The 27,644-nt window shown below is 40.5% G+C and overlaps 1 protein-coding gene across 1 annotated transcript in view; it reads left to right on the top strand.

Annotated features, from left to right (window-relative positions):
- slc35f3b (solute carrier family 35 member F3b) overlaps positions 1-27,644 on the top strand; it is a 100,327-nt gene that overhangs the window by 22,490 nt on the left and 50,193 nt on the right. The gene's annotated exons all lie outside the window — the stretch shown is intronic.

Here is a 27,644-nt window from a genome sequence, read left to right as displayed (position 1 = left end):
ATGGATGTACAATGAACATGTTCGGACGGATGCAAATGTTGTACATATTAATGATCCCCAGCGATTGTGTCATGGTTGGTGTTATGTTGAGAATCACTTATTTTTCCATAGTGTTTTTTCATGCATGAGATTTACATAAGAAGGAGGAGGCAATGGTGTTTGATACTCACAGTATGTGATGTCCATGTACTGAACTCTTATTATTTTACTATGGCAAAGTTCATTACATTTTTCATTCTAGGGCACCTTTAAATGCTCTGGCGAGAAGATAAACATGGCAGACTGTGTACAGCTCTCTGAGGGCGGGGTCTATGCTAATACAGCAGTGTCCATCAACACTCATGGGTGGGGCCTGTGAAATGTAAATTCCCAGGAATCTGCAAACAACTTGTTCTGAGACATAATAGGTGCCCTTTGAGTTCTTACCTTCATGCTGAGGAAATACAAACCGGAAGACAACGAGCACAGCACTGAAAAGGGACGGGGCTACATAAGGTCAATATGTTTAATTTCTGGGTATTATTAAAAAAAATTCTCCTTTTGATTATTACTGTTACCTGTGCTCTTATTATTTTTTGTCTATTTTGGGCTCATTTTAACTCAGCAATATAGTAATTCTTATACTATCCTTAAACTGGATTTGTCTATATTTGTCAGGACAATCCAAATTGGGTTGTTCTTAAGAGTTAAGTTAGCTTATTGTTATTTAGAAGAAGAATGTTGTTATTATTTATTTTATTAATATATAGAAGAATGTAATTTTTATTATTTTGTCAGTCTGAATTATTCAGTCCCAGTCCGTGCGCAGCTGCCGCACAGGCTCGCAACTGGAGAAATACATTCCTCAAATGCTTTGGTAGCCTATAGTCTCACAAATTAAACATTGAAGTCTACGTTGCACAAAAATAAACACTGAAGTTTATAATTACTATGTTGTTGTTGTTATTTTTTTACAGTGGGTCATAATATAGCATACCTTTGTCAGTGCGTTTTGTGGCGTTAGGAATTGTTTTTCTGCGCATTTTCGCACTAACTCAAAACGTGCGTACACCACCTCCTGAGCTGGCGTAGGATTTGAGCGTGCCGTACGCCAACGTCCATATTGATAAATCTCAAAGTCACCGTGAGTGTGGGTATACGCAAGGTGTACGCTGGAAATTTGGTGTACGCACTTTTGATAAATGAGGGCCATTGTGTTTTTAAAATGAGAGATTATTAAAAAAACAATACTATTAATTAAAAAAAAAAGCAGGCAGGCCGGTTGTCGGAAGGTCGGCGCCCCAGCGCCCTCTATGGACGAGGCTGAAGTGATCACCTCTTATTGTCCCAGAAGTGCAAGAAATAAAATCTGGAAACATAGAAAGAAATGTACAAAATGATGCTAAAAAGTAAAGCTCACCCCCCTTTCACAACCACTCAGGTATCTTTCTGCACTTCCCTTTCTCTCTGCGCATTGGATTAGCACAAGAGTTATGTAATTACTTAGAGATCACTTACTTGGAGTGTGCATTCCTAAATCTTTCTGAAGCAATTACATTTTTCAGGTATAATTACCACAAAACTGGTTCTCACAGTAGTTTCAATGTGTCCCTATTTTGGTTTTCTTAATGCAAGCAGCAGTGACGCATGTGCATTTCAATTTAGAAAATATAATTGTCCTTCTACTAACGCTGGGAATCTGCACTGGTTTCCCTGAATTTTATTCCATTTGATTCTGATTCAAATTCTTAAAGATTTGTTTGTGAATATTTTGATGCATAACGAATACGATAACTGGATAGCGATAATAATATTCGGTAACACTTCATTTTAGGGTTCCGTTATTAACTATTAACTAGTTGGTTATTAGCATGCTTATTACTAGGATATTGACTGTTTATTAGTACTTATAAAGCACATAGTAATGCCTTATTCTGCATGACCTTATTCTACATCCCTTAATCCTACCCAATACCTAAACTTAAATGCTACAAATACTACCTTACTAATTATTAATAAGCAGTAAATTAGGAGTTAATTTAGGCAAAAGTCGTTGTTAATAGTGAATATGTGTTCCCCATACTAAAGTGTTTCCTAATATTCTTTCAGGTTTGGTGACATTTGTAAGGCAAAAATGTCCGTGGATACACAGAAAAAAGCAGACAAAAAATTCGGTCCAATTCTCACTATTACCCATGACTTTTGCTCCTATAAACTCCTAATTACTGCTTATTAATAGTTAGTAAGGTAGTTGTTAAGTTTAGGTCTTGGATAGGAATAGGATCAAGGGATGTAGAATATGATCATGCATAATAATGCCTTATCTGCTTTAAAAGTACTAATAAACAGCCAATATAGTAACATGCATGCTTATAAGCAACTACTTATATTGAGAATTTGACCCTAAACTAAAGTGTTACCAAAAATTCATCACATTGTTAAAACGAAGGTCGCAATTAATTTGAAAGTCAACATTTTTATTTTGCCCTGTTGGATACTGATCATTTGAAAACACATTAATGAGACACCTTCATTTTGTTAATGATGCTTATTTTATATTCTGGGAAGAGTAAGTGATCAGTATCTCTCTTTTCACAAGCAGGCAGTTGAATCTTACCGTGGCTCCATTTTAAAGTGAGTAATTGATGAGCTTTGAGGTACAGTCAGTCATTTTTTTCAGTGCAGCTGCAACCTCTTGATCAATAGCACTGAACACACTGTCATGCTGAATATTAAGGCGAGAGAGAAAAGCCACAAGGTTAGGTGTTTCTCCGTCACTTCAGGCTGAAGGGCACATAAAACGTCTGTGCGCATGAAGGGGAGATGCACTGGGGACAGAAGAAAGAGTTCAGAGATAAAGCAGCCCTTTCTCATCATTTCTTTGAAATCTCCCCCACTGATTTATCCTGAATTTACTTCCATTGGTTTGGGGTTTCTAGCACTTAAGTGACCTTTCTGAAATGGCTGTCATTCTTCCCTGGTAACCATCAAAAACATGGCACAGCGGGAGGGTTTGACCACCCACATAGTGTGAGAGAGGGTTTGTTAGGTTGGGTTATAAATAAAAAAAGATCCATCCATCCATCATTTGCACCTATCAGAATGAAACTTGGGATTATATTTTAAAAATGATCCTCACATGTTTGTAGGTATTATCAACCATGTTTGTCGCAGTCAGGAGTCCTGCCTATTGTGAACGTGTACTCACCAAGCCTCTTTTTACCTTATTTATTGAAACAACCTTGTAAATATTTTAGTTGGATGTCTTAGGGGACTAAAACCTTTGAGAACAACTGACTTGCTGTATGCTCTTATCGTGGCTTGCAACATTCATATTTTTTTCGCAACCAGGCACATGGGCAGATGGTTGGGCCACACTGATTACTGATTAGCTGGAGAAATTAGCAGCATTTAAAACACAAGTCAGAAGCCAGCCTGCCAGGACATGTCAGCGAGCTCTGAACACCATTGTCAGTGTGTGTAAAGTCAGTTCAGTCCCAGCGCGTGTAATACGCACCACAGCCTTGCTCCATGCACAGAGGAAAAGCAGGCAATTAGAGCAATGCTGGTGACATATCCAACACGACAGCCAATGGGGGAGGGAGCCAGAAGAGGCAGAAATAAAACCCCTCACCCCCTCCACAGACCCCACAGGCAGGGCTGCCCATGCCCACTCTCCTTCTGGATTCGTGCACTGACTTTCCATCATCTTTGTCATCATCATCATCATCAGCAACTATAAAGAAACCGTTTCCCATCGACTATCTGCCATATGTCAATGTAGACTAGAACGGTACATTTCCGGGTGGCATTTTGAAAAAGACAAGCACATCTCCTTGACTTTTCAGAGTTGGAAAGGTCATGCATTTCATTTATGAACAGGGTGGTACCAGAATCATGACTCACAGAAGTGCCACGATCGAGAAAATGAACTCTAATGCCAGCTTTATGTGCAAATGAAAATGAAAGTAAGCCATTTCACTCAGAAGTTTTGCTTTAAAATCAGTAATGATGAAATTGACTCGCTGATAGCATAATTTATTTGCATTTGTTTTAGTACCGATTAGGCCTGTCATGATAACAAAATTTTGCTGGACGATAAATTGGCCAAGAGATTATTGTGATAAACGATAATTCTGTGGTTCTGAGTCCATTTTCATCTAAAATAATGATAATGGTATAATAATGCCAGTACACCTTTCCAAAGATCAATAAACTTTTATTTCTAAAGACTATAACACTGAAAACGGAAAAATATCCACAGTAAATGAACAAAACAACCAAAAACAATAAAATCAATGGACTCTCAGTATGTTTACAAAAAATGCACTTGAATAAATACCAAAATTAATGAGTACAATGGATGAAAACTATAACAGATGATTGTGTTTTAGGTGCATATTAGGGGTGGCACGGTTCACCAAACCCACGGTTCGGTTCGTATATCACGATTTTTTAGTTCTCTACGGCTGTTGTTTTTCTTTTAACTGTTAACACTCCAGAAATTCACTTTAACATATGATATGTAAGGGATAATGTACACCCAGCCGGTTGTTATCGCAGAATAATCCCCGACAGCGGGGTCTTGCATCACTCTGAAGGGGTTTATTCTGCGATAACAACCGGCTGGGTGTACATTATCCCGCTTATTGCATGGCTACTAGTCTCAAATAAATTAGACACAAAATATTGTCTTGAGATTAAATATTTTATTAGCTCGTACGCAAAGCTTCCGCGAAGAAAAACAGTTCCAAACTGCTTTAAGCCTTTATCTATTGCTGCTAAATGTTGAAAATGAATGCTGAAAGGGTTAGATCACCCAAAAATGAAACCAAGCCTATGATTTTCTCACCCTCAAGTCATTATAGGTGCATATGACATTCCTCTTTCAGACCAATACAATCAGAGTTATATTTAAAAAGTCCAGGCTAACGTTAATCCCAGCAGTAGTTGTAGCTGTTTTTGAAGTCCATAAAAAATGCAGCTGTCCGTCAAATAACGTGCTCCACGTGGCTCCGATGGGTTAATAGAGCCTTCTGATTCGAATCGATGCGTTTGTGTAAGAAAAATATCCATATTTAAAACTTTATAAAGGACACCTGCCTTGAAGTCTTCCATTGTAACCCGCGGCTCTTTAAGCCACAAGGCGCTAGCGTTAAGCATAGAAGTAGTACTTCTATTCAAGATAACTCGTATTACCCGGATGAGCGGGTGTTATCTGGAAATAACATACCACTGGAATGCGCAATTGACCAATCAGAATCAAGTATTTCACAGAGCCGTGTAATAAATATATATATACAGTGCCTTGCAAAAATATCAGGCCCCCTTGAACTTTGCGAGCTTTTGCCACATTTCAGGCTTCAAACATAATGATATGAAACTGTAATTTTTTGTGAAGAATCAACAACAAGTGGGACACTATCATGAAGTGGACAAAATTTATTGGATATTTCAAACTTTTTTAACAAATCAACATTATGGGATGTTGCGCATGCGCGGTCAACACAAAATGAACGAATCACTTTATGAGAAAACCCGTCGTTCTCGAGTCATTTTAAAGATTTGTTAAAAATGAACGAATCGTTCATGAAAGACACATCACTAAGAGCTATATCACTGCAGAACGTTGTTTGGTTGAAAGAGAACCATGCTTTCTCAGCTGTGTTTTTCCTTGCAGCCTGCTGCCTTGGATCAAACAGAGCATGTCTTCTTGTGACAAACAGCCGCATGGCGAGAAGCAAGAACAATATCTGCTGTGTGTCGTCCACTGTTGTTTACTGTGTCGCTTTCTTCTTCGCGCGAGAATGGCGTCCATCACTACACCACACCTGTCAAGTACTGTTGGTGGTGTAAACACGTGCGCATTCAATCCCATTTGTGTTTTCATTCCCACAAAACTCTGTTGTCGTGAAAATGAACAGCATCACCCAGAACACATAAAATGCTTTCCATTTTCAGTCCAACAAAAGGATTCTGTTCATAAAGTTATCTATTTTCACAGCAATATTTTAGGATAATTCTCATTTAAATAGATAAAAGGACTTTGAAGATGATTCCCAGAATCATAATTTTTAAGGTAAATAATTCCTCAGCATTGCTCACAATGAAGATCTTCATCTTCATAGTTTGTATGTTTGTTTTGCCTCAATAGATCTAAGCACCTCAAATAAAACACACTTGCTATTTTCGTATCTTGCCATCAGCAGAACAGATTCTCAGCCTAGTGCTGTAGGTCTAGTTCTCACGGGGTGGTTTGCAATACAAAATGCATAATCAACTGGCGAATATTAATACTTGTCCTATAATGTTTTTGTTTGTTTTTTACTTCACATACTGATATATCAACTGGCTGCTGTTTATGTATTTACAATTACATTTTAAGGACGTTTTACCGATAAGCAGGTCCTGTGCTGTGTTGGGTTGCTATTGATGTTCAGTGTAAAATCTGGCTACTGAAGCAAAGCTTTAGTCGAGTTTCAGAGTCAGATTGATTTTGCCATTAGCTTTTTATTCAGCACGAGAGAATAGATTGTAGCATCTTTCTGATTTTCTGGTCGTTGGCGTTCCAAGTGAAAGAACAGGCACACCTGCTCTGGTTCTTTTGAAAGCAGGCCAAAAGCACCAGCTGCAGCGACGGAGGAACCTTGTACGTGTGATTAGAACCCAGCTTGATCATTGCTGATAGCGCTCCGTCTGAACAGCAAAATACAATCAGAGCACAGAGGGAGATCAAAGAGCGAAGGGACAGGCAAGATGCTAATGTATAAAATTATCTGAAAAAATATTCTTTCCCCAGCTAATATTTGCAAAGCTGTAGAGCATTAGTAGATGAGATGTGACATCTCAACGATGCCTGCCTCTGTGCCGGAGATGATTACACTATCCCTTATAATAATAGAGGGTATTATTTGTATTTTTATTCTCTTTTAAAAGTACTGTCTGGGTTGTGACCTAGTGGATACAACATAATCCAGAGGCGTTGAGCTGTGGTGCTCACAGGGCCGTTTCTAGCCTTTCTGGCACCCTAGGCGAGATTCATATGTTGCACCCCCCCCCCCCCCCTCTTTTTTTTTAAAACTACAACTTAATAAGTAAATATGAACTTCCTTATTTCATGGGCATATTGTACATGCATTAATCGAATAATGTAGCTAGGTTTATTATCACTGAGATCATAGATGTTGGGGGTTCGGGGCATGCTCCCCCGAGAAAATTTTGATTTCTATGATCTACATAGTTGTATTTTAAGATGTTCCGAAGGCCAAACAATTAGATAACAATAGCTTGATAACCATGTCACTCTGCGCCGCTGCGGATTGAAGAACACAGTGACAAGAAGACTAAAAGACGGGACGAAGCCGTAGCTGAAGCCTCGCACCAGTTTCATATGTTTTAAAGGTTAATCACATATTTTTTAGGGGGGGCTTATGCATAAGTTCATAAAAAAGGGCCTAGTGAGGCCCATGGTTATGACAGTATTAGCCTACTTGATCAATTTACACTAAACAGCTATCTCTGATGTAAAAAAAAAATTATTCAAATGAACTGCTATAATGTTCTGCACCTGAAATGAGCATGGCGTGTGGTCCGTCCAGTACTAATATTCAGTGTAATGTTTTGCTCAACGTTATGATAGAGCGACCAGCTTAGTAGAGAACAAGTAACTTAACCAATAAGTAGGCTAACATACCTGTATATTTCGCTTTCTTTTTTATATTTCCTCTTTTTTCTTTTTATGATACTGAGCCCCTGATGGCTTTGACCTTTTCATGATGATGAAACTAAAGCACACTGTAACGAGTAGAAATATAGTGTGGCCCCTTTAAGAGTTGCGCGCGCTCCCTGCAAACGAAGTCTGCATTTTGTGTATGTGTGTGATGAGAGTTTGTGATGATGAGAGTTCAGCGGGGAATAAAGTGCGATCTGTTTGATGTTAATCGCCTCCGTGTTTGCATCCACTCCAGTTACATTAAGTGAGCTATCTGCATTTTTCACTCGGACACAAGCGTTACAACGCCACGGATGACGACGTTCCCTGCCGCCCTCTAACGTTACATGATCTCATTTCATTACAGCAGCGCCACTATCTCCATGGCGACAATAATCGCAACTAAGCATAATGCCTTGAAATAGCAAAAGTACGAAATATTAATGATAAAATATATATGAAATAACTAAAAAATCTTGTTGGGGCGGGGGCTCACTGGCGCCCCCAGCTGTTGGCGCCCTAGGCGACCGCCTAGTTTGCCTATGCCTAGAAACGGCACTGGGTGCTCATGTGGGAAATGTGTAAAGGAACCCAAATGCAGTTTATTTTCCAATGATGACTTGAACAGACTTGACTTAAACAGAGCTCACCAACCATGGCTACAGGTAACATTCAGTACTCAACAAGGACACATGGCAAACATGAGGGCTTAAATAAGCTGACTAATGTAATAGTGTAATGGTAATAGGTTGCTAGGTAACGTGGGGGAGAGGACGCTGGCGTCGTCTGTTCGCCGCTTCTCCACCCACAAATGATCATGTTAATGTACTATTAGATTTAGATTTTATTTTATTTCCTTATGTTTGTGACTAGTCTAACAGTCAGAGCTACAATTGGGCCTGTTGCTGATTGCTGGCAGCCACTGAGAGGACGTTGTTCCTCGTTTCGCCGTTTTCCACCGCTTCTAATGTTTACGTTTGAATTGCTGCGGTTGGTTGGTTCTGGTTTGGAGGACATTTGATGTTTCTCGCCGCGGTGGTCTCCCTTGGGCTTAAGCTGCATGGTGGCTGAAGTTTGCACCGGGCTAGCGTCATCTGGGCCATCGTAATCGGCGTCCGGCATGATGTTGGGATGTTCCGCTTCTCGGCTGCGCCGCTGTTCCGTTCTGCATTGCGGCCGTGGAGCGGCTTGGACTTCTGCGCCGACCCCGGTGTGTCCACAGAAGTGCCCGAAAAAATGTTCTGCCTCCTGCATGGTGCTGCGGCGATCCCCATCGTTTGAATCGTCATGAAGACCCATCATCTGGTCTTCAGCTGTCCTGCCTCGGCGATGTCATCGGTACACTGCCGCTGGGGGAAATCTGAAACATGGAGTGGACCACAGTGTGCTGCGGAGCTAACAGAGACTTCCACCATCAGCTGTTTTTTGTTCACCATCAGCTCTGTTTCTGTTCACCATCAGCTCTGTTTTCTGTTCTGATTTCTGTGTTGGTTGATTGTTTGTAGTATTCTATATTTTTACTTGTTATTCATTTTTTGTTGTTATCCCCCCCCCCCCCCCTTGTTGCACTTTGAGATTCTTCGGAATGAAAAGTGCATTATAAATAAAATCTATTATTATTATTATTAATGTGAAGACAAGGGACAACTTTGATCAAACAATGAACCAATGACAGAACATGACAACAGAAAACATGACAAAAACTACCAATGAAAACATAACACATGAGGACAAAGGGAATCACATGACAACTAGGAACCATGAATGTGATGAACTTCAAAATAAAAGACATGAACATGAACAAAACCCAAACACACGGTGATAAAATACAGCCCAGACTTTTATATCTAACACGATCTCATGGCATCCTAACTATTTAATTTTTTAGGTGATAATTTATATGAATCTGTAGCCTTGTCCGGCAAATTTAGATTTGCCGTCCAAGTAGTCTGGCAAAGAGCTCATTCAAGCCTATTTCTAATCCGTCGAAATCGCGGCACCAATCAGAAATGTTGGGGCGGGCTTTACACGATGATGAAGTAGATTTTTTACATTACAAAGATGGATGCCGCCGTGGAACATCACTCATTCGAATAAGCTATCGCATCTGTATTAAGTGATTTCAACTTTTCCTTTTCATTAAAGCCTGAGTAAAGAAAAACACTCGGCTAGCAGATGTGGATTACATCGGCTACTTTGATGAGGAGGATGGGGAGTGTGATCATGTGCTACATGATAACACACACAGCAGCTCTGTATCTGGCCTTTCTGTGCTCATTTCCTCACACTAGATCTGGTAGTATTGTTAAATTTTTTAATAAATAACTAGCGTAACTATGCTCAAGTCTGAAAATGTTCTAACACATCTGAAATGACTGAATTTGAATAAAGTTTGTGAGACACAATTTCCCAAAGAATCCTCAATATTATTTTATTTTCAAAATATTGGAAATCGCATTCTAATCGCAATACAAATGCCTTATAACGGGGGCAAATGCGATCAGAGCTTGATGTTTTCTGTTCGACCGTCAATTCGAGATGTTTCAGTCGGTCTGAAATTATATTAGTTTTTCCAAATTTTGCAAAAATGTTGATGGAGTGGCGGTGGACACCTGCTAATATCATATTTATTTTACAACAACAGCAAAAGCCATTGCAACATCTTCCTCGAAATCACAAACAGAGAATTGCTGTCTTAGATGATTCTCCGTCGCTCTGCTACGTCATAGTCCGTTGGTGTCGCCCCTTTGGAAATAATATGAAGCTTGCCAGACCATAACTGAGTTACTAATGAGAATTTTCTGGTTTTATGTATGATTCACCTCAGTTTATGTGAAATTGTCACCTTGTTACATAGGTATGATTTCCTGTGAGATCAGGATAACTTTCCAATTCAAAACATTGGCAATTCATAACTATTTTACATTTTGCAGAATTGCCAGCTCATTCTCCTTATAGATTTTCGTACGATTTGCTTACACCCCACTGCCACTTAGGTTCATGAATGGACCTTCTTGCCTAATGACTTGTTAATAATATAACAAGGTATGGCCTCAGAATTTCAATTTGACAGAATTGGAGTGATGCAGAGGAGGGTTTGCATTTAAACTTGTAGTCTAACAGTCAGAATAGATGCAGAACTTGATCCATTTAGCGTGGTTAATAATTAAAGCAAGAAATGAACTTGAGTCTAATGAAACCTGCTTATGTAACTTCAATAAAGTCAAGTAGAACACTTTAAATACACATACTGAAATATCAACTTTGAATTTTTTATTGACTATAACCTCAAGAGAAATGCTTTAAATTGATAGAAACAACACAATCTAATGAGAAATCATTGCATTTCCCTTTGTGACAGATGGCCACCAAAGAATTAGATTGGCTCAGAGGGAAAGAAATGGCTTTTTAGACCAGTACTCAATTTGCCAATGTTACCATTTTAGACTATTTAGTTCAGTTTCTAGTCACGTCTGAATATGGACTGGCCCTAAACAGTCAACAGCAGATTACACACATCAGCACTGGCCCAGAAAACAGCCGCTGGCTAATGTGATTCCATCAAAATGTCCATGCTTTCATGTCCAAATGATGTCAGTGATCAAAAACTGTTTTCTGCCGCACAATTATTGGATTTAGTTCAAAGTGACTAAATAAGATTTATAATGCATTCATCATTTTTAAAAGAGATGTGTAATGGAAGCTCCAAGACATAAGGTGAAAGATAAAATTTAGATAATTAATCAAAAATTGGGCTATACTTAAATCACAGTGTCTGTAAATATTAAACTGCAAAAAGGCTGCTCTTTAAATATGACCTCTGCTTGTTCTCTGTGAATCTGTTTGAAAGATGTAGTTTTAACATACTGTCAGGAAAACTCTCAGGATTCAAGTGCAAGTACAAATCCTTTATTAAAGGAATAATGCAGAACGTTCAATATTGGACAACATGTCACAGATAAGGTGCAAGATGTTCCTTGGCAGCACAGGGACTACAATGGGCACATCTCGAACAATGATTCAGATGAGTACTCCACGCAGAGATAAACATCCACTTCAGCAGAAGTCTGGAGAATGAACAGGAACATCCAGTCAAAGAGAAACACAGGAACTCAGGAAACGGAGGGCAAAACTGCAAGGAGCAGAGTGTGAGAACCAAGGACACAAACAGAACGATCCGACAAAGAACTGACAAACACAGAGACAATTTATAAACACACCCTGACAAGTCGCAACTGCAACTGATCGCTAATCAGTGATCGTAAACTGCCCAGCAACACTTGACAACCAATGACACACATACATACACACACGCACACCACACATCAGGACAACCTCCACAGACCTGTAAAACGTGACAGTACCCCACCCCCTAGGGACGCCTCCTGGCGTCCCCACGACTCATTACCTGTCGATTGTAATCATCGATAAGGGAGTGATCCAATATGTCTCTGGCAGGTACCCATCTTCTCTCCTCCGGATGGGGCCAGTTTATTACAGACGGTGCGGAGGGGAATGTTCAGAGTAGAAAGCCACCCTTTTTGTCCAACGACGTATTCGGGAGGCCTTGACCGGTGGCAATAGGCCTGAGCCTTAGTGCGCTCTCGCACCCAAAGGAGAGCTGTTCTAGCTGTTCTCCAAGTGCGACAACACCTCTGGATAAAGGTGTGTGCGGAGGGGACCGCGACTTTGGATTCCAAGCTTGGAAAAACAGGTGGCTGGTACCCTATACTACTCTCAAACGGAGTGAGGCCCATGGACGATACTGGTAACGAGTTATGCACATACTCAACCCAAGAGAGCTGCTGGCTAGGAGGAAGAGTTCTGAGACACTAAACATCACAACACTCACTCTAAATCTTGGTTGGCCCTCTCAGTTTGACCGTTGCTCTGGGGATGATAACCAGAGGAAAGACTGGCACTCGCCCCCAGTAATTGACAAAATTCCTTCCAAAATTTGGACACGAATTGGGTTCCCCTGTCAGAAACCACATCTTTCAGGAGGCCATGAATGCGAAAGACATGATCAATGACAGTAACCGCTGTCTCCCTGCCAGACGGTAATTTGGCCACGAGAATAAAATGAGCCGCCTTCGAGTACCAGTCCACCACGGTTAAAACCACCGTATTGCCATGGGAGGGTGGAAGAGCAGTAATAAAATCTAGCGAAATATGGGGCCAGGGTCTCAAAGGGACAGACAGCGGCTGAAGGAGCCCCACTGGAGGTAGATTGGAAGTCTTACCAACAGCGCAAACGGAGCAGGCCAAAACAAAATCGTGAATGTCTTGAGCCATAGAAGGCCACCAAAACCGTTGGTTAACCAAAAAATGGTGCGATTGACCCCTGGATGACAAGCAATCTTGGAACAGTGACCCCAACGGACAACATCTGGCCCCAAGTTCTCAGGCACAAAAAGACGACTCGGTAGGAAACCGGGCGGAGGCGTTACCCCTTGTAAGGCACTACAGACCTTCGACTCGATCTCCCAGTCTCTCCGGTACGATGGAATCGGGAGAAAAAGAACACTTGGAACGATCAAAAATACGATACAAGGCATCGGGCTTGATGTTTTTAGAGCCCGGATGGTACAAGATGGAAAAATCAAAATGGCTGAAAAAAAGAGCACACCGAGCCTGCCTAGAGTTCAGACGTTTAGCGGATCTAATGTACTCTAGGTTCTTGTGATCGGTCCAGACTATAAAAGGAGCCCCCGAACTCTCTAATCAATGATGTCACTCTTCCAAGACCAACTTGACTGCCAACAACTCCCTGTTACCAATATTGTAATTATGTTCGGCGGGTGACAATCGATGAGAAAAATACACGCAGGGGTGCATCTTACCGTCCGCCGAAGAGTGCTGGGAAAGAACCGCACCAGCCCCCACCTCTGGTGGACCAAATGATTAGCGTTGCGGAGATCTAACTTTGTAAAAAAGGAAGCTCCCTGCAGCCGCTTGAAAGCTGAAGACATCAGTGGCAAAGGATAGGTATTCTTTGCCGTGATGTTATTAAGCCCCCGATAGTTGATGCAAGGCCGCAGAGAACCATCCTTCTTACCCACGAAGACAAACCCCGCACCTGCAGGAGAAGAGGAAGGGTGGATGATCTTGGCTGCTAAAGAATCAGAAATATATTTCTCCATGAACTCTTTCCGGAGCGGAAAGCTAATATAATATGCCCTTAGGCGGAGACGTACCTGGCAATAGCTCTATAGCACAGTGATAGAGACTATGTGGAGGAAGAGAAGCAGCCAGAGACTTACTGAACACCTCCGTCGGGTCCAGGTACTCCTCAGGCACGTTTAACAGGTCCATGGACTCCTCCTGAAACACAGAACATAACACAGAAGAACAAGCAGACACTAAACAAGACGCATGACAAAAACGCCGCCCGTTAATAACCTCAAATCTATTGATGGGCTCTGATTTTTACCGGACAGTTGGTAACAAAGTGACCACTTGCTCCACAGTAAAGGCAAAGTCCATTGTTCTTCCGATGAGCCTTCTCCTCCCTGGTCAGCCAGATTCTACCCACCTGCATGGGTTCAGGATCTTGAAGTGGACTGACCGTGTCTCTGACGAACTCGACCTCTGAGTAGGAATGAATCCGCCTCTGCTGATCGCAACATTGCAGACGGCTGTCTATTCTGATCGGCAGCTCAATCAGTCCATCCAGGCCTGTGGGCAAATCCAACCCCACGATCTTACGCTGGACACGGTCAGCCAACCCATGCAAAAAATGGTCCCACTGTGCCTCCTCGTTCCAGTTTGTCCCAGCCGCGAGTGTGCGGAAATCTATGGAGTAGTCAGTAACAGACTGATCCCCTTGTTCCAACTCCATCAGCTTCCTAGCTGCTTCACGGCCAGAAACAGATCAATCGAACACTCTAAGTTCTTCTGAAAATAACTCGAACAAGGTGCAGCATGGATGTTGGCTTTCCCACACCACTGTTCCCCACAACGCAGCACGTCCTGACAGAAGTGTGATCATCAAAGCCACCTTTGAACGCTCAGTCGGAAATGATGTGGACTGAAGAGTGAAGAACATGGAGCATTGTTACTAGCAATAACATTTCTCCACTCACCACTTGCTAAATCCATCTTGGTCGGATCGTTATATCAGGAAAACTCTCAGGATTCAAGTGCAAGTACAAATCCTTTATTAAAGGAATAATGCAAAACACTCAACGTTGGACAACATGTCACAGATAAGGTGCAAGATGGTCCTTGCCAGCACAGGGACTATATGGGCAGATCTGGAATGATGATTCAGACGAGTACTCCACGTAGAGATAAACATCCACTTCGGCAGAAGACTGGGAGAATGAACAGGAACATCCAGTCCAAGAGAAAAACAGGAACTCAGGAAAGGAGCAGAGCGTGAGCACCATAGACACAAACAGAACGAGCCGCCAAAGAACTGACAAACACAGAGACAATATATACACACACTCTGACAAGTCGCAGCTGCAACTGATCGCTAATCAGTGATCGTAAACTGCCCAGCAACACATGACAACCAAAGACGCACATACATACACACACGCACACTACACATCAGAACAACCTCCACAGACATGTAAAACGTGACACATACATAAACTGTGATGCTCGTGGTGTTTTCAGCAAATGCCGTATGTTGATATATGAGGACGTGAAAACGAACTTCATGTCCAGAGCTGCTCTGAGAGTTGCTTCAAAAGCATTTAATTTGACCAAAACTAGTTTCATAGAAACATAGAAACTTCACTGCAATGTCTTCATTACAACCTAACAAAATAATGACAGAAATATATTATTGTACGGTAAACTTCTCAAGGTAATAATACGAATTATAACAATAATTGTTTATTTAAGTTTTTTTTATTTATTTTTTAGGATTATCAGAAACCTCTGTGTTTCCTAACAAATTGAATTAGGTTAAGTTAATTTTTAAAGGTTTAAGAATTAATTTGATTGCCACTGTTTTTGGTAATTAAAATCATTAAAAGAGCATAAATCACACAATCGTAAAACATTTAAAATAAAAAAATAAGATAAAACAATCAAAATGTATGAAAATAAAATAATGTAATATTATTGTAAACTAAATATAATTCATTGGACATACTTTTTGATTATTAATATGTAATAATCATGGGTAATTTTTTCAACTCAAATGCTGGGTTAAATGTGCAGTACTGGGTGGCAAATGGTTACATGTAATCTGGATTATAGAATCTGATTCCGAAAATACTTTTTTGAAATTTTGAAATGCTCATTATCATACTGCAGTTACTTTTCTATTGATTACAAGAGTACATGTTATTCTCACAATGGCAGTCAATTATTCAGAATTCATTGATTTAACTTCTTTTTTTATCTTGTATAATTTCCTTTCTAAAAAAAAAATGGATTTACATTGTTTACAGGAACAGTGATTACTAAATCACTGAATTTACATAAATCATTTAACTTTTAAGAATGGTTTTCTTAACTTTGCAAACATTGCAGATCTAATAAACTCCTGATGAACACACAAACTATTATTTGAAAAGTCACTTAGTGAGTCATTTAGCCATCCATTAGTGTCTTTGGAAGGCTTTTGTCTTTCAAACACATTAAAATGTACAAATTCACATTATTTCATATTTACATGCAAAGGAGGGATTCCCTAACTTTTTGGTCACCTAAACCTCTTTGACCTTGATGTACTTGAAGTACCCCAGAGATTTTAAGTGAATAATTTAGGTAAATCATAATAGATAAAATAATAATAATAAATACAATTCTTCACGCATCTCTGATGTTGGTTAATAGTCACAATGTACACACAAATAAAACTAAAATATATATATATATATTTTTAAATCTTTTTAGTAAGTGTTTTTATTTCAAAATTCATTTGTTTTTATGACTTAATAGCTTTTCATTAAACTCATGAATCCCCTGAATCCCCATCCACTGAATTGGCTCAATCACCCTCTCTGCTCTCCACCTATCGCTGGTGTGTGGTGAGCACACTGGCGCCATTGTACTGTGGCTGCTGTCGCATCATCCAAGTGGATGCTGCACACTGGTGGTGGTTGAGGAGAGACCCCTGTCATGAGTGTCATAAGTGCTTTGGGTGCAAAGTAGTAGACCTACATATGAAAACGCTGTATAAATGTACCAGTTCATTCAAACATATCCTAGAACTTTTCACTGTTTGTTTATGGGCAGGCTACAGAGTCAGTCACTGTCACAGCATATTTGATGTCAGCATATTTTTTATATCGGCAATGATTACAAATGAATACCCATCGGACACCTGTAGGTAAAGGATAGGTGCGTGGGACAAAGGATAACCATATCCAAAAATCTCAACAAACATAAGGAAATCCCGCACACTATCAGTACTTGCAAAAAAACAAACTTTTTATTAGCAATGTTTCGTTCTCATGACCTTCATCAGGCCTATCGTAAAAAGAGTGAAATGCAGGGCAGCATTCTGAAGTTAGCAGTTCCCCTGCCAAACATGTTTCCAGCTCCGGCAAGAAAACCAGTAACATGATGGTGGATTTCATAGGATATATATACACTGCTAAAGAAAATTAAAGGGCCCCCTTTTAATCAGACAATAGCATCAAGTCAGTTAAACTCCAGGGATATTGATCTGGTCAGTTAAGTAGCAGAAGGGGTTGTTAATCATGTTCAGCTGATTTTGTGTTATTGAAACTAACAACAGGTTCACTAGACCCCCAAACAGGAATGGTTTTACAGGTGGAGGTCACTGACATTTTTTCCCAACTCATATTTTCTGACTGATTTCCACCAGTTTTGCATTTAGCTAGGGTCAGTGTCACTACTGGTAGCATGTGGCGATACCTGGACCCTATAGAGATTGCACAGGCAGTTCAACTCCTCAAGGATGGCACATAAATATGTTCCATTGTTAGAAGGTTTTCTGTGTCTCACAGCATAGTCTCAAGATCATGGGGGAGATTCCAGGAGACAGACAGTTACTCTAGGAGAGATGGCCGTAGAAGGTCCTTAGCCCATCAACAGGACTGGTATCTGCTCCTTTGTGCAAGGAGGAACAGGATGAACACTGCCAGAGCCCTACAAAATGACCTCCAGCAGGCCACTGGTATGAATGTCTCTGACCAAACCATCAGAAACAGACTTCATGAGGGTAGCTGGAAGGCCCGACGTCGTCTAGTGGGCCCTTTGCTCACTGCCTGACACTGTGGAGCTTGATTGGCATTTGCCATTGAACAACAGAATTGGCAGGTCCGCGACTTGTGCCCTGTGCTTTTCACAGATGAGAGCACGTTCACGCTGAGCACACGTAACAGTTGAGAAAGGATCTGGAGAAGCTGTAGAGTTATAGCCTAGAAATCTAGACGCACCCTAGCGGCGGCAAATTTAATCTGCCCGCAAGTGTCGTCTAGCAACTCTCAATACCCTTCTGAGCTGTATTCGCCTAACTCTTGCCGGGCCAATCACATCGTGTATAGAGTCGGTGGGCGGGGCCATAAAGACGACGGCCGAGTTGCGTTTGCATGCTTCTAGTAAACACAGAAACTGGCGAACGGCGGTCTTTCGAATCAGCTTTGACCACGACTCTGGAAGACATGTATAGACATATATATATATATACATACACACCAATGAGGCATAACATTATGACAGGTGAAGTGAATAACAATGATTATCTCTTCATCACGGCACCTGTTATTGGGTGGGATGTATTAGGCAGCAAGTGAACATTTTGTCCTCAAAGTTGATGTGTTAGTAGCAGGCAAAATGGGCAAGCATAAGGATTTTAGCGAGTTTGATAAGGGACAATTTTTGATAGCTAGATGACTAGGTCAGAGCCTCTTCGGTCGGCAGTGGTCAGTATCTATAAGTGGTCCAAGAAACTAACAGAGGTGAACCGGTGACAGGGTCATGGACGGCCAAGGCTCATTGATGAACGTGGGGGGGCGAAGGCTGGCTGTGTTGTCCGATCAAACAGTCAAGCTACTGATGCTCAAATTGCTCAAGAAGTGAATGCTGGTTCTGATAGAAATACACAATGCACCGCAGTTTGTTGAATATGGGGCTGCATACCCGCATAGTCATCAGGGTGCACATCAATCACATTTTCATCAGGATGCACTATGGGAAGAAGACAAGCCAGCAGATGTAGTGTGATGCTTTGGGTAATGTTCTGCTGGGAAACCTTGGGTCCTGCCATCAATGTTGATGTTACTTTGACATGTACCTCCTACGTAAAACCATGTACACCCTTTGAATGTACACCTAAAACCTAACCCTAACCCTAACCCATGGAAATGGTATTCCCTGGTGGCTTTTGCCTCTTTCAGCTGGGTAATGAACTGTGCCACAAAATGAAAATGGTTCAGGAATGGTTTGAGGAGCACAACAATGAGTCTGAGGTGTTGACTTGGCCTCCAAATTTCACAGATCTCAGTCCATTCAAGCATCTTTGGGACGTGCTCGCAAATTACAGGAATTAAAGGATCTGCTGCTAACATCTTGGTGCCTCTTCAGGGGTACACTAGTGGAGTCCATGGGGGACCAACACAATATTAGGTCATAATGTTATGCCTGATCGGTATATGTATATATATGTATATATCCTTTGAAGGGATGATGTGTCAAGTTAAAAATAGTTTTAAACCCCAACCAAGAGGTGTAGACCAGTCTGGTTGATTGATTACACCCAGTTATTCTCCCACTGTGTGTGGTAATAGTGTGTCCTAGTGGAAAACCGCAAGCTGAGGCAGCAACAGCAGGACGTAGATAGCTGCTAATGGCAGAACTTCTGTGTCAGACTCAGAAACTAGCGAATTGAGCCCTAGTACCCAACAACCCCACAGCTGCAAGATTTATCAGGAGAGAGAGAGAGAGAGAGAGAGAGAGAGAGAGAGAGAGAGAGAGAGAGAGAGAGAGAGAGAGAGAGAGAGAGAGAGAGAGAGAGAGAGAGAGAGAGAGAGAGCATCCCTGTGGAACAAGAAGGGATTTGATTCTGTATTGTGTATTATTACTTTTTATCTGTCTCTTTTTGGTCCTTTGCAAAGTTTGTGTACAGAATGAGTCACAAGTTTTCTCAATCTCTTTTTGTGTTGATCTGATGCTTGGCACGATCTGTTCTTCTTTTTTGTTGTGCATGTAAAAATGTGTGTGTGTAAATTCTATGCGAGTTTAAAGGAGACAACATACAAATACAGCTTCTATCCCCATGAACCCTGTTATAAATATCCAGAGAGAATGTGTGTATTTCCTCTCTTTCTCTTTCTCTTTCTCTTTCTTGCTCTCACTTGTATCATCTCTGTAGTTTCTCAGAAGCTCCACTACTCCATATCAAAGCACAGTCATACTATTGTCCTGTTAAACCCTAAGCCATCAGTTATTTGTTTATTTATTTATTCATATTTCTGCCTATTTAATCTCTCAGTTCTTGTGTTTCTGCCTTCACAGTCTGTGTTGCTCTGAAGTCTCGATACTATAAGTCCACAGCGCCCCCTACTGCTCTATTAGTGAAGATCAATTCTAATAATGGTTCTACTTATGTGTTGTTTGCCTTTGTTCTTTTGTGTTTTTTTTTTTTTTTTTTTTTTTGGTTGGTTGGTTTGAAACTTTTGCTGATGGGAAATGAACAATACTTGTGTGGTATCGGTATCAAATCCATGGAAGGGTAATAACATGAGAACTGAGATGGTATTGTGATATGTTGATACCATGGTGCTGAATGATTTTATTCTGCAATACACTTGTGTAACTCTTAGGTAAACAAGAACTACAGGTTTCAAGCAATTCACCCATTATTTCATTGATTTGGGTTGAGCAGAACAATAATCTTTTGTTTTGGCGCAGATTAATTTTACACATTTCCTAGCTATAGATATAGTAGCTATAGATACACCCACCAGATGTCCCTCTTGTGTTTAAGGTGTCAGTCTTTAACCTGCCTGTCTCTGCTGTGCATTATATTTAATAAAGCTGAACCCACCATGTGGCTATACAGAGGAACAAAAGAAAAATATTATACAAAGAAAGAAAAAAAATTGAAAAACTGTACCTATTCCATTACTTAAAATGTGGTCACTCAATGTCTCACTCAATAAAAGCATAATGCTGCATTCTGTATTAATGCATATGGGGGTGTTTGTAATAGATTATGCGCTCTGTTTAAGAGCTTTACTTGTTTGCCTGAGCATAACAACAAACAGGTGGAGACAGTATGATTATAATTCACCTTCTTCAATTTTTTTTATGCAAAATGAGACATTTTCAGAGCCTGTTATGGCTTAACTGTCTGGCTGTGTGTCGTGTGTTGAAGAAAATATGTAAAGGTTATTGTAAATGGTGAAATAGATTACAGGATACAGGGCATCTTGGTTCATGTCCACATAGCTCTGGACAGATCTTATTTATATGATATAGTTAATGAGTTGTTGATGCTGTACTAGTTTTTTTTCCCTCTTTTGTGATATGAAAGGCTTGAAATTGTGATCACAGGTTTTGGCAGCCTTTTACATTCATTTTAAAACAAGCATGTCTTGTATTTTTTTGTCTTACCCACCTTAAAGGATTAGTTTACCCCAAAATTACAATGCTGTCATTAATTACTTACCCTCATGTCGATCGACACCTGTAAGACCTCCGTTCATCTTCGGAACACAAATGAAGATATTTTTGTTGAAATCCGATGGCTCAGAAAGGCCTTCATTGAGACCAATGTCATTTCCTCTCTCAAGACCCATAAAAGGCACTAAAGACGTGGTTACAAAGCCCATCTCACTACAGTGGTTCTACAATGAAGCGACAAGAATAGTTTTTATGCACAAAAAAATAACTAAATAACAACTTATATAGTGATGGGCTGATTTCAAAACAAAGTTTTGAACCGCTATGAATTAGTGTATTGATTCATGATTCAAATCGCCAAACTGCTGAAATCCTGTTACTTTGGCAATCATGAATCAATACGCTGATTCATAATGGTTCGAAGCTTTGTTTTGAAATCGCCCCATCACTATATAATTATTTGAACATTATTGACATTGGTGTCAATGAAGGCCTGTTTGAGCCATTGGATTTCAACACAAATATCTTCATTTGTGTTCCGAAGATGAACAAAGGTCTTACAGGTGTCGATCGACATGAGGGTAAGTAATTAATGACAGAATTTTAATTTTTGGGTGAACTAACCCTGTAAAGGTGTTGTATGTAATTTATGACTGTAGTAAACCATAAAAAAATACAGTAATATGTTTACAGACATTTAGCAAATGCTAAGTTCACATACTCGTTTCTCTGAAAAACGATGCCAGTTATTTTACGTTGAAATGTACCTTTTGTGTCAGAATGTGTGCTTTTGTATTGGTTTGAGTTTTTATTGCAGCCATGCAAGCCAACAAACAAACTTGGTCAGAATTCAAAGAATCTACCACACCTAAAAAGCCTTGGCATCCCTCTAAAAATCTCTATGAATGATATGAACATTATGTTCAGTGTGTTTCGTTTTCATGGACTTTTAGTTTGTTTTCATTCATTTCCTGTGTTCAGATTCCCGCCACTCATTTTGTCTCCATGGTCATTTGTTCATTTGTATGAGCTGTGTGTCATTAATTATCCTGTTTGTGTTAAATTCTCCCAAGTCTTGGTCACATCTATGTTAAGTGTGTGTTGATTCCTGTTTGCCTGTAATTTGGAATATAGTCATTAAAGCTTTGTGTTGGAACTCTTTCTTTGTCTGCCTTCCTGCAACCTCCCGTAACAGATGACTGGACCTCCAAAATGGATTTAAGAACTCAATTTATTTCGGTAGCCCAGGAGAGCATAGATTTTTGGACCTTTTCAACAAACTTATTTTGTCTTGCATTTACCAGCCCTTAGAATGAGACCCTGAAAACTTGTTTTGGATCACGGCTAATATCCATCAACATATTGACACCCCAGACACCTCTCAACTTAACTGGAGGAAAAAACTGGAGCATTTGTTCCCATTCCAGAACGCAGCCAGACCCAGAGCCCGAATCACCAGCATCTGCTGCGGAGTATTCGTGGACCGTGGAGTATTTGTGTGAATTCCCTGCAGACGGAGAGCTACCCACCTTGAAGCATCAGCCAGAGCCCAAGGAGAAGATGGACCTGGCCCTCGTCCCAGAAGTGGAGCTCCATTGTGAGTCTGACCAGGGGTGTGAGCCCACAACATCAGCAGACGAGAGAGTAATGGACAGCAAAAACTGATGTCCACCTCCAGCTCCACCTCGGTTGGTCATTCCCCTGGTTTCACCTGACATCCCTATCAAGGCTCCATCATGGCTCCTCCCTCCCTTGACATTGTTTTGGGTCTACATCTTGGTTCTTCTCCTGGTGGCCCTGGCCTGGCTCCTCCTGCCGTCTTTTCTGCCCTGGCTCCTCCTTCCTCCAGGAGGCCCTTTTCAGTTTGCCCTGTGCTCTCCTCTGTTGGACTTTTTGCATATTTTTGAAGGCGCGTAGTCACGCTAAGGGGTTCTGTTCTTTCGTTGGGTGGGTTTTGCACATGTATCTTTTCTGTTTCTTGTGTCTATTTCCTTTGCACTTTGCAATTTTCTATAGGAGTTCTGTTGGGGGTTCTGTTGCAATTTTTTTCTAGGATTATTTGAATAAAAACTTGAAAAGAACAGCATGGATATATATATATATATATATATATATATATATATATATATATATATATATATACACACACACACACACACACACACACACACACACACTGTGCACACTGTGTTTGACCCCCTTTCACCTTCAGAACTGCCTTAATTCTATGTGGCATTGATTCTACAAGGTGCTGAAAGCATTCTTTAGAAATGTTGGCCCATATTGATAGGAAAGCATCTTGCAGTTGATGGAGATTTGTGGGATGCACATCCAGGGCACAAAGCTCCCGTTCCACCACATCCCAAAAATGCTCTATTTGGTTTAAATCTGGTGACTGTGGGGGCCATTTTAGTACAGTGAACTCATTGTCATGTTCAAGAAACCAATTTGAAATTATTCGAGCTTTGTGACATGGTGCATTATCCTGCTGGAAGTAGCCATCAGAGGATGGGTACATGGTGGTCATAAAGGGATGGACATCGTCAGCAACAATGCTCAGGTAGGCCGTGGCATTTAAACGATAGCCAATTGGCACTAAGGGGCCTAAAGTGTGCCAAAAAACATCCCCCACACCATTACACCACCACCACCAGCCTGCACAGTGGTAACAAGGCATGATGGATCTATGTTCTCATTCTGTTTACGCTAAATTCTGACTCTACCATCTGAATGTCTCAACAGAAATCGACACTCATCAGACCAGGCAACATTTTTCCAGTCTTCAACTGTCCAATTTTGGTGAGCTCGTGCAAATTGCAGCCTCTTTTTCCTATTTGTAGTGATGAGTGGTACCTGGTGGGGTCTTCTGCTGTTGTAGTCCATCCGCCTCAAGGTTGTGTGTGTTGTGGCTTCACAAATGCTTTGCTGCATACCTCGGTTGTGACAAGTGGTTATTTCACTCAAAGTTGCTCTTCTGTCAGCTTGAATCAGTTGGCCCATTCTCCTCTGATCTCTAGCATCAACATTTTCCTCCACAGGACTGGGGCATACTGGATGTTTTTCCCTTTTCACACCATTCTTTGTAAACCCTAGAAATGGTTGTGCGTGAAAATCCCAGTAACTGAGCAGATTGTGAAATACTCAGACCGGCCCGTCTGGCACCAACAACCATGCCACACTAAAAAATGTTTAAATCACCTTTCTTTCCGATTCTGACATTCAGTTTGAAGTTCAGGAGATTGTCTTGACCAGGACTACACCCCTAAATGCATTGAAGCAACTGCTATGTGATTGGTTGATAAGATAATTGCATTAATGAGAAATTGAACAGGTGTTCTAAATAATCCTTTAGGTGATTGTGTGTGTGTGTGTGTGTTCCAAACATTTAAATGCCATACATTTAGTATTTTGCTTTTTATTTTTTTATTTTTAGTCAACTATTCCTTTAAAAGTAAGAGGATAATAAAAGCCGCCGCCAACCATCACCAAACTCAGCAATGAGATGATAGAGATGCAGATACAGTATGTATGCCCACACGTTTTAGTTTAGGAGGGGCTCTGTGGGAACTGAAGTGTAGGAGGCTGTATGTTTGATGTTTTGCATACTCATCCATATTACTCTCTCACAGTATCACTCTCCTCTACCCACTTCCCCCTCTCTCCCATCTTTACCACATTCATTAGTTATGCTTGTGTGAATTTTCAATAAAGATAAGAAGTTTTATAATAAGAGTGTCACTCTGAAGAAATCTGGACCCAATGAACTCCTATAGCCTGTGCTGGTGCACGCATATGCATGAATCGAGTTTGTTTTTTTCTTTTCTGTGTAGTAAATAATAGATAAGCTGTCGTGACCAAGCGAGGCTTCCCTCCACCCACTCAAATAATGGTAGTTTCTGGTGTGCTTCCCAGCAAGCAGATCCACTTCACTCTGCAGCACACACACAATTCCCACACAGTTGGCAAATGACTGTCAAAATAAGATTTGTTCAAAAACCCACACCTACATATGCATTAATTTACGTTATGTTTTTAAAAGACCTCTAAAAAATCAAATGGCAGTCTTGTGGTTTCCTTTCAAGGGTACGTGACACTGCATCATGACGTTGGCGCTGTGAGAACACCCTAATGTTTTAGCTGCTTCTGAAGCCTGTGTGGAAACACGGTAATTGATTGGCAGATGGCCGTCCTATAACCTCACATGGAGTGCTGTAAGTTTATAAAGGTGCCTGCATTAGACATCCTCAGCCTTTTTTAACTGCAGGATAAGCATCTCTAAAGTGTGTAAAGGTGTGTAAATGCTTAGGCTTGGGAGCATTTTAGAGTGTGTGTACCATATTGTTATGGCATTGATGTACACAAGCTCTGTGATAGGACTGTGGATAAACCAGTGGACAAGTTTGACAAGGGAGTTCCCCATTATCAAATGTTCCCAGATAGTTCAACTGTTCTCAATGTGGGAAAGCCCACTACCTGGCCACTTGCACCGGAAAGAGAGCATATTGTGTGTAAGGCAGCTAGTTCTGAGGGATTAGATGTGGAGACAGTTGAGGCGGATTTTATAAATAAACCACCTCCTCCCCTGCCCACATACAATTCTGTGAGCCTTCATTTGTCCCATATTTCCTATTTCCCTACAAGACCCTTGCTTAAAGGTGCCCTAGAATGAAAAATTGAATTAACCTTGCCATGGTGAAATAATAAGAGTCCAGTACATGGATATCACATACTGTGAGTCTCGAACATCATTGCCTCCTATGTTTTATGTAAATCTTGTGAATCCAAAACAAAAAAGTCCAAGCATGTTCATTGTCAGGTGGAAGCCGAATCATCAGGTAAACAAGCTGCTCGCATGGACACACTTCATGTTCCAGGCTGTGCAGGAGACTTTTCTACCCTTCCCACAGATAAAAAATATCAACAGTCATGGTTGATGTTTATAACCAGATACCACAACTATTTAATTCAAGATCGTTCGTTTGTTCGGCCCATTTCAAGCAAGCTTCACTCAGTGTCTTAAACTGAAGAAATGGGCAATTACAACTGTATTCCTGCAAGCAGTAAGTAGTGATTTATCCACTTGTTTACTGTTTAAACAATTTCTGATTAAATTGAAAGTTTCTTAGAAAGTTTCTTGTCTAGATAACGCAAGATTCTAGTACAGTAACAATAGGAAACACCAAGTACCATACAAAACTAAATAGTGTGTCTAATGACAAAGGGTAATATTATTTTGTATTACAAAATACAACCGCAGATACTTTGCTTACAGATCATTCACTTGATCCTTCTAGCAAACGTCACCTTTTCCACCATATAAGTTAAAACAATAGTAATTTTAAAAGGCTATTCATTTTGTAAAAATATATATTTTTATTTTTGAGAACTGAAGTATGGTGTGTGATGTTTTTACCTATTTGTATTTCAGATTAGGCTACATCACAGTCACTGCGTAACGTTAGCCTACATTGTGACTAACGTTATATTAACATGCAGTATCGTTGACGAAAAAAAGACAAGTCCAAAATGTAGGCTGAATGACACACTTTAAGCAGAACATCTCAAATGGAGATTTCTTAAATGCAGCTTACTTGTTTTTTGGTGTTTTCAGTTCATCCTCGCGCGAGAGAGAGCTCGCGTGCATATGGTTGCCAGATTGGACATGTTTAGGTAAAACACCGGATAGCATACAGGTTTTTTTCACAGAAAAGCTCTGTTTGGGGGATTTAATTACTGAAATCTGGCAACCACACGAACGCGAGCACTTTCTCGCACATGGATGATCTGAAAACACCAATAAATAAGTAAGCTGCATTTTATCAATCTTCATTTGAGATGTTTTGCTTAAAGTGCCATTTAGTCGGCCTGTGATCTGTCAGGACTCACGAGCTGAACAGCTGAACTGCTGTATGCTGTGAGCTGCTGAAATAAGCCAATCAGAGCAGAGCTCAACATTAATATTCGTGACCCTTCCAAATAAGGCAAAAACAGAGCATTACATCCTAGGGGTTTTATAGGGTTATATATGGACCTGTAAAACTGTATCTGGACAATTTTTCCCCTAAATAAGCCACATACCCTCTATGTAGACATCAGAGAACAATTTAACATATTGTTTTAAATCATTCTAGGGCACCTTAAACACTTACATCCTGCTTGTGCTAGTCACAGAGTTTGGACTAACGTCAAGAGAGATTGCAGTGAGATTAAGAAGGCTGCAAGCCATTCTTGGACAAGAGCAATGCTATTGTACTCTGAGGTTTTGATCCAGAGAATAGATCAGGGTTACGTGAGAGTGTGAGTCGAAGTCTGTTCCGCTTTCTTATATGGTCCAGAGTATTGCTATTTTTTTAGCATGCTCCCGTGATGTAAGGTCTTCTTAGAGCTGTGGAATATG

Source organism: Pseudorasbora parva, chromosome 17 (genome assembly GCF_024679245.1).
Source record: "Pseudorasbora parva isolate DD20220531a chromosome 17, ASM2467924v1, whole genome shotgun sequence".
Classification (NCBI taxonomy): Eukaryota; Metazoa; Chordata; class Actinopteri; order Cypriniformes; family Gobionidae; genus Pseudorasbora; species Pseudorasbora parva.
This window is presented reverse-complemented; position numbering and strand designations above follow the sequence as displayed.